Source organism: Ahaetulla prasina, chromosome 1 (genome assembly GCF_028640845.1).
Source record: "Ahaetulla prasina isolate Xishuangbanna chromosome 1, ASM2864084v1, whole genome shotgun sequence".
Classification (NCBI taxonomy): Eukaryota; Metazoa; Chordata; class Lepidosauria; order Squamata; family Colubridae; genus Ahaetulla; species Ahaetulla prasina.
The window spans coordinates 259433610-259450547 of NC_080539.1; the positions used below are offsets into that span (position 1 = coordinate 259433610).

A 16938-nucleotide genomic window follows, 5' to 3' on the forward strand; every position below is an offset into this window, starting at 1 on the left:
CTTCATTGTCTCAAGGATAATTTTTTAAAATTATCTTTTAAAAAGATAATTAATCTGCGTTAACTTTTTCAATATTAACCAAACCAACATTTTTCTCCAAGTATCTATGTATATGTTGCCATTCAGACTTAACCCTTTGATCCATTGGATAGATTCAACATGCAAAAGCTGTAGTGTGATTTTTTAATCACATTAAAGGACAAAGGGCAGCTCTGGCATATTAGCAAACATGCAGATAAACCTATTAACGTAAGTGGCCAAGGAAGTACACAGGACAATTTCAATACCTTTGACCTACCTTCTTGTGCAAGTTAATAATTCAGTTAATGCCAACTTACTTTCAAAACAGTTATTAGACAGCATGTTGCTATGGTAGTGTCCTAATTTTGATGTGAGTTGTGTGTTGCAAATTAGAATTGGGAAAAATGAAGTAATAGTACTTTTATTTATTGTGAAGAAAAATTTAACAACAGAAACTCTTATTATGATCTCTGTAATAGCTGTACAAGAGAAATACACCTCTTCATAAGAATGAAGGGAAGTTTTCCTTGTTCAGTAACATCCAAATGGTGAGTCACAAAGGGTAAAAGTCACTAAAATTTTATAATGTGGATAATTAAATCATTTAAGGAATGTCATGAATGGAACAATGTGTTCATGAGACTAATGAACTCATAACCTGAGTTGTATCAAGATTAGATAACATATAATTACAGAACTCAATGTCATAGTCACATTATCTTTTACTATAACAACATACTCCTGGAAAAATGAATAAATATTAATTCATTAATTCCCAGGAATAACAAGATTTTGTGTGTACACTACACACAAAAGATAATCCATTTTGAGGTGACCATTGCACAATATTTCTATCTGCATTCTGTACTATAGTATTTTCTGTATTTTCCACTTTTGTCTATATCTATCAGAGGGTCTGGGTTCCAAAACATTAAAATGTAGAATTCTAGAATACAAGACACACTTGCCCTATTTTTATTGCCAGCTTAATCCAGTTTAATGAAACCTCTTTATATACCCATAATCCAATCTTTCCTTAAAATTGCAAGATGCTGCTCTCAGCTCATGCCCATCCCATGAATGAAACAGCCTAAGTATACCAAAATAAAAGCAGATCTTTCCTGCTTAAGCCAACATAATATTGCCAGAGCTTCATGGTATATAAAATCCATAAAGTTTCTCAGTCATTAAAAAATGAGGTTGGTAAACTATGCTGTGTTTGGTAATTGGTCAGTTTTAATCCTTCTCCATTCCTAACATTCCCTTATAAAGTAAAACAATAGTTGTCCACCAGTTGGCTTCAGTTATCCTACCCTATGGGGCCTATCCAGAGGTGGGCGGCACATGAATTAACAACTAGTTTGCCCCAGCACCGAAAATGTGAGAGTGTGCGCATGCGCTTTGCTTGCATGCATGATTGCACGCATGCATGTGGCTTAAAAAATGCAGCTAAATAGGATGGCATAGCATGGGGTGGGTGGGTTCGACCACCCACAGGTCACAACCAGTCCAAACTGCCTGAATCCCACACCTGCCTCCTTCCTCTTTGGGTCTCTTTTTTCTATTTTTACTCTATGTCTTTCTGAATGGTTATTTTATTTTTTTATATTTAAAGGATACCAAGTGGGGGTTAGGAGAAGAGGCAACACAATCCAGTCTTGAGAAGATAGGAGGAGTCCTATGTCTGACTCATCCCATTCATGTTTCAGTAGCCTAATTTAGAGATATTTTCTACTGGTTGGGGTCATGAGGTGGGGGGCATAGCAAACAAAGCAAAATGGGGAAACAATTTACTGATCATGCACATTTATTAATTCGGATTTATTAACTAGCACATTTATTAATTAGGACACCATCATTCAACAGCAAGAAATTATAGAAGACACAGTAGATAAAGGATAGAGATTGGAGACTGGAAAGAAACTGTGTTGACAGTATTTTCTGCTGATTCGTAGATGGATGGCTAGACAACATTTTAAATTAGGAAAAGATGAAATCTAAGATGCCAATAAGATCAAACAGGATGCCAGAGAAAAAAGATGCAAAAACGGGAAAAACCCATGACAACAATTGGGTAAGGAAACTGTACAGTAAGTGAATAAACTACACCAATTCTCTATTGCAGACAGAGTGCTTTCAAGTGGACAGCTCCCAATAGTGAATGAAGAGCACTTGTTCTCAATTTTTTGCAGTAAACAAGAAAATCAGATGATATTGTGGGTAAACACTGGAAGATAAAAAATAGAAGATAGTTTTATCTGGATTCACTGTAAAATTATTTCTGTGAAACCTATTATATGATAATGGCCTTCTGGCAATCAAGGAGCTTCTACTTTAGCATAATTGCTACCATCAGCGGCGGTATGGTGGCCGATCCCAACTGAGTTCGGACTTCTTAATCGGCCTTGGACATCGGCCGACCCCCCAGCCTGTTCCTGGCCGCGGCCTTGCGTACTTTAACTGCAGCGGAGGTATGTTAGTGGCCCCGTTATCGGCCACGATTTCCATCGACGACATCGACGACATGTGGCGGCCTTGGTTTCGGCCGCGTTTATCCTCTTCTGCTGCGTCATCTTCGGCCGCGTTCCTTTATCAGAGGCACGCTGGTGGCTTTTTTGGCCGCGTTTTCTATCACCATTAACAGCTTGCCGAGAGTGAACTTCCTAAATTCTTAACATCTTACAGCGTGTCTTGACCGGGTCATCTGAAGGATTGTGATGCCTATACCAGTTAGGGATGGACCCCTTTTCTGCCATTTATTATTTCTTCTCCATGAGATTCTCGCATATTGACCTCCTTCGACTGCGAGGTTCCCCCGCCTCGCAGGAATGGCCCTCCAAGTTATCGAGGGCCTACCTCAACGAAGGGTTTTGGGACCCAGAGAGGTGGCATGCTGCTAAGAAGAATGTATGGGGTTTTTTAAATAGATTTTTAAACAAGGGTTTTTTAAAGGGGGGGAGGGACAAGACGGGTGGGGGGGAGAACCCGTCGGGGAGGGATCCAGCCCCGGTGCCTGTTCGCGGCACTACTACATCTGGTCTGAAGGCAGGGGGGGAGGGGTTTGTTCCAGGACTAGAGGGTGGTTCAATCTGTACGGTAAGTGGGAGAGGCAGATATGGCGGAGGGGGGGGCGTATCGAGTGTGGGGAGCACGTGCTCGATGTCTGAAAGCGATCACGTGCTCCGGCCCCTTAGTCCCTACCCGTTCCTCGGGCGGCCGTGATCCTCAGAGCCTGGATCTTCGGTTGATGTTATGTAATGCCCGGTCCGTGGTAAATAAAGCCCCCTTGATTTGCGATCTTATTCAGGGGGAGTCCGCGGACCTTATGGGCATTACGGAGACCTGGTTGGGGCCAGAGGGGGGGGTTCCCCTCGTTGAACTGTGCCCCCCAGGTTTCCGAGCATTCCATCAGCCGAGGGCCCAGGGTAGGGGTGGAGGGGTGGCGGTTGTCATTAAGGAAGATCTAGAGCCGAGGGAGGCCACTGTTCCTCAGATTGCCGGCTGTGAATCCCTCTATGTGAGGTGGGGCCATAGGAATCAGTTGGGCTTGTTGATCACGTACCTGGCTCCTTGCTGCGTGACCACAGCCCTGCCCGAGCTGCTGGAGTTATTTGCCACTGTGGCAGTTGAGACCCCCAGACTTATAGTTATGGGGGATTTCAACTTGCCATCAGCTGGCTTATCATCGACTGCAGCTCGGGAGTTCCAGGCTTCCATGACGGCCTTGGACCTGATTCGAGTAAATGATGGCCCTACGCACATGGGGGGAGGCACGCTGGATCTGATTTATATCTCTGGTCAGTGGTTAAATGATCTGATACTAGACGATTTAGTAACAGAACCAATGTCATGGTCCGATCATTTTCTCCTTCGCCTAGACTTCCGAACCGCCACCCACCATCGCAGGGAGACGGAACCTACACGTTGGTTCCGTCCCAGCACCTGATGGACCCTGAGAGGTTCCTGACGGAGCTTGGGCCATTTCCTGAGGATCTGGCCCACGGCACGACTGAGGAACTAGTTGCGGCCTGGGAACAGGCCGCGGCTGGGGCCTTGGACCGTGTCGTGCCTTTGCGGCCTCTGACCCGGCGCAGATCTCGTCCGGCCCCTTGGTTCTCCGAGGGGCTGAGAGAGATGAAACGCCGGAGAAGACGCCTAGAGAGCACTTGGAGGTCCAGTCGTTCCGAAGCTGATCGGACACTAGTTAGGTCCTATTCTAGGACCTACCTAGTGGCAATGAGGGAGGCGAGGCGTTCTTACGCCTCCACCCTCATTGCGTCGGCAGATAACCGCCCGGCCGCCCTGTTTCGGGTGACCCGCTCCCTCCTTCATCAGGAGGTGCGGGATGACCCTTTACAGGGACGTGCCGAGGAGTTTAGTGGTTATCTATACGACAAAATCGCTCAGCTCCGGGATGGTCTGGACCGAAATTGGGATGATCCAAGCGAGGGAGAGGAGGCACGTCTTGTTGAGTCTGTTTGGGATGAATTTGACCCTGTGGCTCCCGAGGACGTGGACAGGTTGTTGGGGAGGCTCCGCGCCACTACATGTTTATTGGATCCGTGTCCTTCCTGGCTGGTGCTGGCCACTCAGGAGGTGACACGAGGCTGGCTCCAGAGGATTATAAATGCTTCTTTGTTGGAAGGGGTTTTCCCTGCCGCCTTGAAAGAGGCGGTGGTGAGACCCCTCCTTAAGAAGCCCTCTTTGGACCCGGCTATTTTGGGAAATTATCGGCCAGTCTCCAACCTTCGCTTTGTTGCGAAGGTTGTAGAGAGTGCTGTGGCGCGTCAGCTACCCCAATACCTGGAAGAATCCGTCTATCTAGACCCGTTCCAGTCCGGCTTCCGACCCGGTTACAGCACGGAGACAGCTTTGGTCGCATTGGTGGATGATCTCTGGAGGGCCAGGGACAGGGGTTATTCCTCTGCCCTGGTCCTATTAGACCTCTCAGCGGCTTTTGATACCATCGACCATGGTATCTTGCTGCGCCGGCTGGGGGGATTGGGAGTGGAGGCACCGTTTATTGGTGGTTCTCCTCCTATCTCTCCGACCGGTCGCAGACGGTGTTGACAGGGGGCAGAGGTCGACCGCGAGGGCCCTCACTTGTGGGGTGCCGCAGGGTCGATTCTCTCGCCTTCTGTTCAACATCTACATGAAGCCGTTGGGTGAGATCATCAGTGGCTTTGGGGTGAAGTACCATCAGTACGCTGATGACACTCAGCTGTACTTCTCCACCCCAGGTCACCCCAATGAAGTTGTTGAAGTGGTGTCCCGGTGTTTGGAAGCCGTACGGGTCTGGATGGGGAGAAACAGGCTCAAGCTCAATCCTCCAAGACGGAGTGGCTGTGGATGCCGGCATCTCGATTCAGTCAGCTGCAGCTGCAGCTGACTGTTGGAGGCGAGTTATTGGCCCCAAAGGATAGGGTGCGCAACTTAGGTGTCCTCCTGGATGAGCGGCTGTCGTTTGAAGATCATTTGACGGCCGTCTCCAGGGGGGCCTTCCACCAGGTCCGCCTGGTTCGGCAGTTGCGCCCCTTCCTTGATCGGGATGCCTTGTGCACAGTCACTCACGCACTCGTTACCTCTCGCTTGGATTATTGTAATGCTCTCTACATGGGGCTCCCCTTGAAGTGCACTCGAAGGCTTCAGTTAGTCCAGAATGCAGCTGCGCGGGTGATAGAGGGAGTGTCGCGTACCTCCCATGTAACACCCCTCCTGCGCAGACTGCACTGGCTACCTGTGGCTTTTCGGGTGCACTTTAAGGTTTTGGTTATGACCTTTAAAGCGCTCCATGGCTTAGGGCCTGGGTACTTACGGGACCGCCTGCTGTTACCATATGCCTCCCACCGACCCGTACGCTCTCACAGAGAGGGACTTCTCAGGGTGCCGTCCGCCAAGCAATGTCGGCTGGCGGCCCCCAGGGGAAGGTCCTTCTCTGTGGGGGCTCCCACTCTGGAACGAACTTCCCCCGGGTTTACATCAAATACCTGACCTTCGGACCTTTCGCCGCGAACTGAAGACACATCTTTTTATTCGCGCGGGGCTGGCTTAAATTTTAGGGATTTTATAGTTTTTATTATTAATTTTAAACGGGGTTTTAGTTTCTATATATTTTAAATTTTTAGGCAATTTATAATAAGTTTTTTAATCTTGCATTTTATATAATATTGTCTTGTCTGTTTTTTATTTGCCTGTACACCGCCCTGAGTCCTTCGGGAGAAGGGCGGTATAAAAATCAAATAAATGAAATAAATGAAATGAATAATTGAACATGGGCAAAATTGCCTCTGTTCCTGACATTTGGTTCACACCAACCCTGCTTCCTTCATTGTCAACTTAAATTGTGAAGAAAGCTGTTAACTGCATAAACTGATAGCAGCAGATGCTTAGTTCAGCCCCAATTCACTGGGTGACATTTATTAGCTTCATTTTTCCTTCTTTAGGCCAATTGGAAACAATTTTTCTGTTTTATAATATTGATGTAACTGTAGAGAAATCAGGAATAGGAAGCACTTAATAAATAGGGACACTTAATAAAACAATATTTACTCTAAAACACAAACTATTGATATATTGACCATCAATTGTGTTGTAAATGTTGTACCTTGATGAACGTATCTTTTCTTTTATGTACACTGAGAGCATATGCACCAAGACAAATTTCTTGTGTGTCCAATCACACTTGGCCAATAAAAAAAAAATTCTATTCTATTCTATGTTGCAACAGTGTCCCCAGTATGTCCAACAGACTCTTCTAATCCTAAAATATCTACAGATATTTGGGATATCAAGTCTTCCCTTGTTCAGTGCAACTTTGGAAAACTGCTGTAAAGAGACCAAGAGGGTCTTTTGGTTAGTCTCAAAGACATAAAATATATATATTTTCCTCCATGAACCGGATCACTCCCTTGTGTTCCCAGCAATTTGCTGATCAAACCCCTTATTCTCATGGGCATTTTCAGAGCCCTGATTAGACAATGGCATTGGCATAGCATATTCCGGGTCCCCAAAGGGGCAGGTACGATTATACTCCCTTCTTTCAAGATCCACTTTTGGTCCCACTTTGCCACAAGTCACCTGAACTCACCTGCCTAAAATCAGGCAGGCACCGCCCCGCCCCCCACCGTTCTATGTTCCTGGGGCTGGCCGCTGGCGGGACCTTATCGGGCACAGTGGAAAATTCAAACTGAACTGGAAGGTTCAGTTTAAGATTCTTTACATTCTGGACTAGGGACAAGCTAAGGCCAGACCTTCAGACGAGGGGGAAAAAATAGGTCGGCTGGGAAGTTCTGGTACCGATGCAAGTTGCAAGCGGCCCCATTCTTGCAATGCTAGCCTCCATGCGGCTTCTCTTTCATACTGAAGCCGGGACCGCTAACTGTCCCGCGCTTGACCCGGACAGGACACCCATTCAAGTTTCCAATGCTTTTAATAAGACTTTCACAGCGAGAGACGCGTCAGCAGGCCACTTCCTTCACCTCTGCGGCATTTTGTCGGAGGAGAAAAGTCTCCCTTTTGCAGAACGTAGCGTTAGAGATCTCGGAAGGAGCCCCGACCACGCCCCCTTCCTTTGCTCTCCCTCTTCGCCGCACTTTCTGCCCGCAGTCCAGTCTCCGCCCAAGATGAGCCAGACCGCCCTTTCCTCTGGCCGTCGCCGCCTCTTTTGGCCCCGCCTCTTGTGTTGGCAGGTTGGCCAATCCGGTCCTAGCCGGTAACGGGGCGCTGTACCGCGCGTGGGTTCTCCCCTTCGCCCTCTTTTGCTTCTAGGCGCTCGCGGAGTCCAGGCGCTTTCTTCCCGCCTGCTTTGCTGCTCGTTGGACAGCGGTACAGTAAGTGACTCTTCCCGCTCCCCCCCACCCCCACATATACACACACCGCCCTTGCCTTATTTGCGTCTCGCCTGCCGCGCCTTTAAAGAAAGGGCGTACTTTGCAAAACCCCGTTTGCAGAAAACGAGATGTACTCGTGGAGCGGGAAATAGTTGGCGTGGACGGTAATGGAGCCTTACTTGAACCCGTGCGGCCGCTGCGGGGGTAGAAACTGGGCAATGGGCAGGTGCCGGGCTGGCGGTGTCTGGAGCGTGCTTGGCGCTCTCGCCTGGGAATTAGGTGCACACGCGCGTTTCTTCCCCGCCGGGAGCTCCTTCTGGGGCTCTCAGAAGGAGGGGGGCGACTTAGGGGCACAAAACCACCAGATCTTGAACCCGGAGCTCCTGGAGGAAAACAAATAATAACCATCTTCTCCCTGCTTGTTTCCCTGGGGATTTGCGTGAAGAAGAGACATGGATCGCGAATCCCAGCCGCTCACTTTGGAGGAACTTTTGACTCTGCCTGTCATCACCGATTGGGTCTTCCTCCCTCCTCCGCTTCAGACAGTCTTTGACTGTGGGCCACCTGGAAGAGTCTGTTCTCTCTCTACTCCGGCCTTCCCCAAAGTAGATTTCTCTAGAAATGTGGAGGGGTGGGGGGCTTGTTTAAAGAAGGGAAGGGATTGAAGGTGACCTAACTCAGAACATGAATCGAGAAGTGGCATGATCGCTTGGATAAATATTTTTATTTCAAGGCAGTATTCGTGAATGTATATTCCCAAGGACTTATTTAAGCATTTGGGGTTTCATGTTCATTGGGTCATAGACTTTACAATAGTGGAGCACAGAAACCTACCTTAGCATAGAATTAGAATGGAAATGGGGTTGGAAGGTCAAATGAAGATCCTGCTCCTAGGCATCCTAGTTTTACACAGAACCCTGCCCCTGGTTTATAGCTTTCACAACTGCCAGGGGCAACCCTCCGCTAGCTGAGGATGGTAGGAAATGTAATCAAACTCACACAGAAACATCACCATGCTGTCTTCTCATTTGTGTTGAGAAATTGGAAAATGGTCTAGCAAGGACCAACACTATTAAGGAACTTTTACTGTACTCCCATGTTGCCCTAATGATAGATGCATTTGCTTAATATTAAAGCATCCAGTTAAACTGTGTTATTTCTTTTGATTGAAAAGCTTTCTATGACAGTGTTTAACTGCCTTACAAGGTAAAGCAGTCATATGGTAATCCCCTCTTAATGCATGAAACAGATAGAAATACATTTTCTACTTAAACTGCTTAGTCTTGCATGGTCTTCTCTTTCCTCCCAAATTTTATGAAAACAAATATTTAAGTCATAATGATTTGGGTGTATAACCAAGTCAGTGGGAGTATGTATTAGGAAAATGCTAGTATAAAATTACATTTTCTGAAACCAGCTGCTATTCTATTTTTAAATGAACCTTTCTTCCCTAGATTTCAGAAGTGGAGATAAAAACAAATGACTTGAATTCAGTACTACATGATATAAAACGTGGAATGTTCATACTATAAATGTAGAGTATATCAATGTAGAGTATATCAAACTCTTCTTACTCCTAAAAGAAATTACATATTTTAAAATTATCCATAAGATGCTAATATTGACATTTTAGAGAAATGCAAACGTATTTTAAATTAAACAATTGATTTTAAGTTGGCTAAGCAAAGTGAGACCTATTTAAAAGATTCATCTCCAGAATATGCCAACTTTCTTAAGCAAAATTGGGTCTGCTTAAAAAGGGCATGTTTCATGCAAACAATTTAAAAAGACTGGATATATCTCTAATGAACATGTGATTTCTGGAGTTTAGATTAACAGAGTCATGTAGGTGTAAAGATGCATTGTGAGATAGAATATGATATATAATCTCAGGTCATTGTGTACAGTAAATTTATCCCTATAAGTCTTTAAAAATCTGGAACTTTCAGTTATGTTGCCAAGAAATACCTGAGCTTTCAGTTGCACACACGATACTGAGAAAGCAAGTAATATTTTACAAATATTTAGGATTAAGAAAGGTGCTTTTAATATAATGTAGGTACAGCTTAAAGCTTCATTCCACACTATTGATTTATGACTTCATGCAATGTGGTTAAATGGGCATAAACTACACAATGATTCTTGTATAACTGGAATAGCTAGATGAGCAAGCAAAATGTTCACTGTATCATCTTACTGTTTTTAATAAGTGCTGGAATTTCTGAGAGATGCAAAATTATGTAGTTCACAGTAACAGTTAAAATCATTATAGACAAAGTAATTACTGTAACTATAATGAGCCAGTACTGTATGCATAATGCTTTTATAGTAAGATGTATTTATATAATTTCATGTAGAAGTTAAGAATATTGCATAGTATCCAGCATTTTACAAGTTGGGGTTGAGTTTTTTGCAAATACAGATTGTTCACTCCAACCTATTTTCCCATGTCTCAGGCTTCAGAATTGCAACATGGGCAGTGAAACTTTCCTTCCCATACAATTCATGGGCTTTGGTACCTTCCCACTCAGGAGTAAATTGAGCTCAGTGGAGCTTCCTTATTAGTCTATATTCTGTCTTTTCAAATCTTCTCTTGTCCCCTGAGCTGCCTCTGGGAAAGCCTGATCTCTTCTGCGAATGATCCAAAATGCCCATGGATGGTGGTATCAAGCAACTGGAGGGGAGGGAGCCTACAACAGTGGATAAAAGGAGCTAGGCCAGGGGTGTCCAAACTTGGCATCTTTAAGACTTGTGGACTTCAACTCCCAGAATTTCTCAGCCAGCTTTTCTGGCTGAGGAAATCTGGGAGTTGAAGTCCACAAGTTGCTAAGTTTGGACACCCTGAGCTAGGCAGATTCCAAACCTGACTTTGTCAATAGTTTTAATGTGATGTCATCAGGTATTGTTTGTACAATATCGGGCCAAGACAGAAAGTCCTGCCTCTAAATGGAACAGCAAAATTCAAATGTAAGGTTGCCTTTGTGGCAGGTTAGGAATACGGCAAATGTGACATTATGAAAATATGCCCTTTAAAATGGTTAGTGAGGCATTCTCATACTGTAATGAGTAAGTATGTTGGGAGGAGAAATAATGTTTAATACAGCACTATTTGAATATTTTTAAATAGATGTCTTCAGTAGAATTTTTCTAAAGCTGTCCCTGAAGTAGCAGATTCAGCGATACTGTTCGTATCTCAGTTATTTTCAGAATTCTGAACTGGAGTTTAAAAACTTTGGTATTCAAATTCATCAAGTATCACAGGAGAAGCGCCACAGCCTGGATCGGGGTGTCAAACTCATTTCATCATGTGACATATCACGATTTTTCCCCCCTTTGCTAAACCGGCGTGAACGTGGCCAGCACGACACATCTGGCCCACAGACTGGGAGTTTGACATCCCAGGCCTAGATGGAAGTCTGGGGTCAGACTTACTTTATTTCTCCTGCAGCACATAGTGGATGGTTTTCCCCTTGCCTGATGACCTGCTGAAGAGGGAAAGCAGCACAGCTGGATGAATCAGCCTGTCAGTTGCTTGTCTTATTAAGTGCTGCATACACAAAATCAGGATGGCTATATAGCAGTAAGAAAGAAAGGGTCACTAATGGCAGAAATCACTAATGGAAAAATGCCCTGTTTCAGGACAACAGATTCCTAATGAATGTTAGGGGCAAAAAAAATCATAGAAGCAATTATTCAGAAAGCTGGCGGGTTCCCCTTTACGGGATATATTTAGGGGAGATCAAACAGCCATGCTTTAATTTGAATTCTTGCAGTGAGGTGAAGGTTAGTCTCAATGACAAAGCAGCTTCTTCCGATTGTATGATTCTGAGGAATACTATAAATCCCTGTGAGCCTATTCTCCAAGGGGGGAACTTTAACATATCCATAAAACATTAATTTCAAACAGTTTAGATATCTGCAGGCTCAGGCTGCAGTCATATGCATGGCGGCGAGCAGGTGCTACTTCTGGGCCAATTTGATAATTCCATATAACTTCTTGAATCTATATTGCATATTGCTATAGAAATGCGTCCCTTGAATGTAGTATGACTTACTCTTGAATAAAGGAGGGACTGGACTGTACGACAGACAGCAGAATATGAAGAAAAGAAACCCATTTCCTTATCTTTCTGGATAGCATTTTCTGGATGCATTCATCAGATGGCAGATCTTTTAAAGGAAGAATGAGGTGACACTTCTGGATAAAGGTTCCAGAAAAAAAAGCATGCTGTTTGGGGGGGATCTAATGCTTGCTGTTCCATCCATTAATACGGAGGAATGTCAGAAATTTTGACAAGAACGGTCACGTTATCTTCTCCTCTAGCTCCAGGTCAGCCCTGGAGCACCAGCAGTTGTGCGGGCTTGTCATACTCTTCAGAAAAGGGCCAGAAACATATGGCAGAGAGCGCGCCTACGGCTTCCTCTCTCCCTTGGCATTTACAAATGCAGGAAGTCTTCCTCGTCTTAATTATTGGAAACTAATATAGTAACTAATTATTATTTTTTTTAGATAGATATTTTAAAGACTTACGTTGTTTGCAGCATTGCGTGGGGGAAAAAAACCGGGAACAATTCTACCAGGGTTTTATTTTTAGGATCCTAGCATCCAGATTTGCCATGGTTTTGGCTTGAATGTAACTTAGCTAGCTGTGAGTTGCTCTTTGAATTGTTGCTTTCCGTGCCTTTTGAAGGCGTGATACCTTCGGAGCGTTTCCCCGTTTTCTGCAGAGACTGAAAGACTTAACTGAACGTTTGCAGTCCAGTCGTGTTTTGTGCATCAGCGTAACCTTTTACCTACTTTTTCTAAGCGTGTCATGTGATCCTTCCCTGCTGCGGTGGAAGGGCGGGGTTTCAAGAAGTTGCTGCTTTTGAGAAAGAGCTTTTCAAATGACTTACTGAATACCTCCATAAACTGAATCACGAGAGAGATTTTAATCGTAACGGGTGGCGAGTAAAGGGTGGGTTAAGCATATCGTACTTATTTCTTACTTGCCTTACTCCAAAGGGATCTCTTCCCGATAGCATTCCGGCTCATGGAAATGATTCAGTTATACAAAAATAGAACTAGCAACTTCTACAGTATATATAATTTTCTGCTCCAAAAAAATATAATGAATTATTATTACACTGTGTAGCTGAAGAAATAGGCAGCTCTGGAGATCGAAGTAAGACTCCATAAACAGGTGGATTATAAACTTAAGTGTGCCACATATGTTATCCCAAATATGTGCGCTATTTGGCACATTAGTGATTCAGGCTTATTAATTGAAACCGCTTAGTTTCCCAGAAGCACAAATCGACTTTCAGAAACCGAGAGGCTGGAGTTTAAATGCAGCCTGATCCGGAATTGTAGGAAGCCTCATGGAGATCTAATGTTGCACGTTCAATATGGCTGATTATTTAAATCAAGAAAGTGAACACCGTTATTCACTTTATTGAATTACAGTAATATGTGTGATATATTAATGAGTTGCACCGCGTACTCTTAAAACAAGTATTGCAAGATTTTATAAATGTGAGACTATGAAATTTTAGGGCCTCTACTAAATGTGAAGCTGCTGAGTATTAACTTTCTCAGTATGCTGGAGAGAATATTCCAAGTTAAAAAATAACCTTGTTCTTCAAGATAGCAGTGTCATCCAGGTATTTGCATATATTATCAATGTAGATACTGTTTTTCTTTTTTGCAGCAGTCGTTTTTTTCCTACTGCTGGGGTACATTTTTCTTACACTGTGGTCCTGATGTTTGAATTTGAACTAACAAGGCTTTTATTTGGTCTTGCAATTCAGGTTGAATAGATCCCAAGGAAAACAATAGCTGCATATATTCTTGCTTAGTTCCCATTTGGTGAGTAGGACTCTTTCTTTATGAACCATCCTTTGTTTTTTCCAAGAAGTTTTCTAATAATAGGATAAATGTTACTGATACATAAAATGTGTAAAGCTATGTTGATGCTATTGTATGAAAAAAATAAGACACCAGCCTTGTATTTTCTCTTTCACTCTGCTTCTTTCCCAGCATGATCTGAACTTATGGGCTTTGCCAAATAATATGTCAGCAGTACTAATAAAAGTTTCCTCTTAGAGACTGGAGAGATTTAATGGCACTTCTGCATTCCTTGCACAGTGTGGTTTGTATTGCATTTCTAAATTGAGACGCATGCTCTATAATGCTATGGCCTTTTACCTAGTTTTCTGGGACAAAACACATGACCACTTCAGAAATGTGGAGGCGGAGAAAGACTGCAGTAGACAATGAAACCTCTTTTACTATCCAAAGAATGATCTTGAAAAAGAATAAAGTTTGAATTGTTGCAATTGCTTTTTTTTCCTAAAAAGATTGGGTTTTTTTTTTGTTGAATCATGTTTTATAATCGTAATTAGCAACGTTAACGATTTTTCTTGTGAAAACAAGAATGATATAGAACCACAAAGTTAAAGGAATTGGAGAGGGAGGAAATACTACTTAGGCAACATGATAGTTGTGCTTGCCTCGGTTTTGGTTAGATTAATACCTTGTGGAATTATTTCATATATGGGGAATTTGAATGGGATACACGCGTTATGTGTTACAGAACAGTAAAAAATAAGTAACAAACATATCTTAAAGATTGTTAGACTGGCTAGAGAAAAAATATGTACGATTTTCATCCAAATGTGTTTAATCCATCTGCTAAATCTTTAAAACAAGGCTTCTCAAATTTGCTGTTCTCTAGGTTTGTTGGGACTACTATACCACTCTCAGAAATCCTAGAAAGCTTAACACTTAAAGATCTTAGCTAAGCCACTATCTTAGATTGCATACAAATGTGTCCCTCCCTCTTATTTTTCTGTATTGGGGATAAATCATGTATGCTTCATTGCCCTCTATCCATAACACTGAGATACTGAAGGGGAAAAGATTTTCCATAGGTATATTTTGTTTTCTTAGTAACTTTTCAGTATAAAATGTGTAGTGGTCAATTCCTCAGTACCCAAGAGTAATTTGACCCTGAAATTTCAAATCTTGAAATAGTGAATGTTTGAGGATCTTAGGATAGTATTACATTATTCTGTCAATTATTGCTGTTTCTGTCCTACTTCAGCATGCTGTGCTTGTTCCCTTTTGCTTGTTTCTAATTTTTTAACATTTATAAAACTTAAGTCATAAAAATTAGAACTGAAAAATCAAAACAACAAAAATAAATAAACTGAAAACCACCAGGAACAGTGCAATACAACAGCTAAAATTGCTTAGGATTAAAATAGCCTAGAAAATAAAGTTTTATTTCTCAGTAAGAAAGCCTCTTGGAAGAGCATTTCACCACCTGGATTAAAAAATGGGAGAAAGCAGCTTAACTTTTGTTTGGCTTTTTTTCAAGTTAAACCTATTCTTTATTATTCTTTCATATAAGCTTCAAAAATCTAGTTAGGAAAATTCTTAAAAACTTACAGAACATTCAGATGTATCTTGCTGTCATCTTTGTCTGTTTATAGTAGATTTCTGTTGCTAAGCAAGATGCTTGTTAAGCGAGTTTTGCCCCATTTTCATGACCTTTTTTGCCACAGTTGTTAAGTGAATCACTGCAGCTGTTAAGCTGGTAACATGATTGTTAAGTGAATCTGACTTTCCCATTGATTTTGCTTGTCAGTAAGCTACAAAAGGTGATCACGTGATCCCAGGATATTGCAACTGTCATAAATACATGCCAGTTGCCAAGCATCTGAATTTTGATCACGTGATTAAGCATCAAAAATAGTCATATGCCACTTTTTTTCAGTGCCATTTCAGTGACTAAAGAAATGGTTGTGAGTTGAGGATTATCTGTACATTTATGTGTTTAAGTCAGTGGTGAAATCCAAATTTTTTTACTACCGGTTCTGTGGGCGTGGCTTGGTGGGTGTGGTGTGGCTTGCTGGACGTGGCAGGGGAAGGATACTGCAAAATCTCCATTCCCTCCCCACTCCTGGGGGAAGGATACTGCAAAATCCCCATTCCCTCCCCATTCCTGGGGGAAGGATATTGCAAAATCTCCATTCCCACCCTACTCTGGGGCCAGCCAGAGGTGGTATTTGCTGGTTCTCCGAACTGCTCAAAATTTCCGCTACCAGTTCTCCAGAACCTGTCAGAACCTGCTGGATTTCACCCCTGGTTTAAGTTCTGAAATATATTGGCAGATTGATGAATGAGCAAATTGAGTGTAATTACATTGCAAACTAGAAATTTCTCTTTCTCCAAATGATGCAATATTATAAAAATATCTCTTCAATAATCAGTTGTCTTGCCTTATTTATTTATTTTTCAAATAATCATACTATCAAAGGCAGCTCAGATTATTTACAGAATTAATTGTAACATTTAAGAAAAACATTTAGAGAAAGGCCGTTGATAATGGTTTCATAAATATCTTCAAAGTACTTGTCCTCTTGCCTTTGAAAGTAAATATTAGTCCTTGAATTGGCTTGAAAAGCAAACTTGCATCCATGTAGCTGAGAAAGAGGGAATTATATATTAGATGTGATATTATATGTTAATAAAACCGCAATATATAAAAGTTTTAAGAAGGAAAATAAACTGTGATTTATAGAGGAAAATGTGTTTATGGTCCAAATGAATAAAGAGCATGCTTTGGAGGCTACTGGCTGTTGTCAAACAGGATATAGAAATTATTCTAGAAGAATATTGTGGTTTAGGTTTGATAAATCTTCCAAGAACTGTAAGAATTTTTAGTAAAACAGCACTGAATCTATATAATAAATAACGTATGAAACAATCTTATTTGTGGCATATTTTTGATCTTCTAACAACTTTACAATAACTTTTGGAGTGACTTCTGATATTTTTGGCACATCCTGAGGTTCTTCTCAGCCATGGGATTCCTATGGCTAAGTCCCTTCAGTTTAGAGTGGGGTTTTTTGGTTTTGTCTCTACTTAGTTGTTTTTCTTTATATACTATATTTACTTTTAATTGATATCTGTATGCCACCCACACTGACCATGTCTATATTCTTATTGAAAGATTAAGAAAAGAGTAATATTTACCAACTGGAAAAACCCAGGATGGCAAATATTTGAACTGCATGAATTTGCCCAATATTATGTTATTTT

General features: G+C 42.4%; 1 protein-coding gene across 3 annotated transcripts in view; it reads left to right on the plus strand.

Moving 5' to 3' along the window:
- The first annotated feature begins 7675 nt into the window (after positions 1–7675).
- Positions 7676–16938, plus strand: part of CPT1A (carnitine palmitoyltransferase 1A) — a 54887-nt gene continuing 45624 nt past the window's right edge. Inside the window, exons 1-3 of one of the 3 annotated variants that reach the window (XM_058156466.1) lie at positions 7676–7850; positions 8296–8455; positions 13641–13698. The gene's annotated coding sequence lies outside the window, so the exon portion shown is untranslated. The remainder of the gene's footprint in view (positions 7851–8295; positions 8456–13640; positions 13699–16938) is intronic. The other 2 variants (XM_058156459.1, XM_058156473.1) reach the window with 2 other exon arrangements.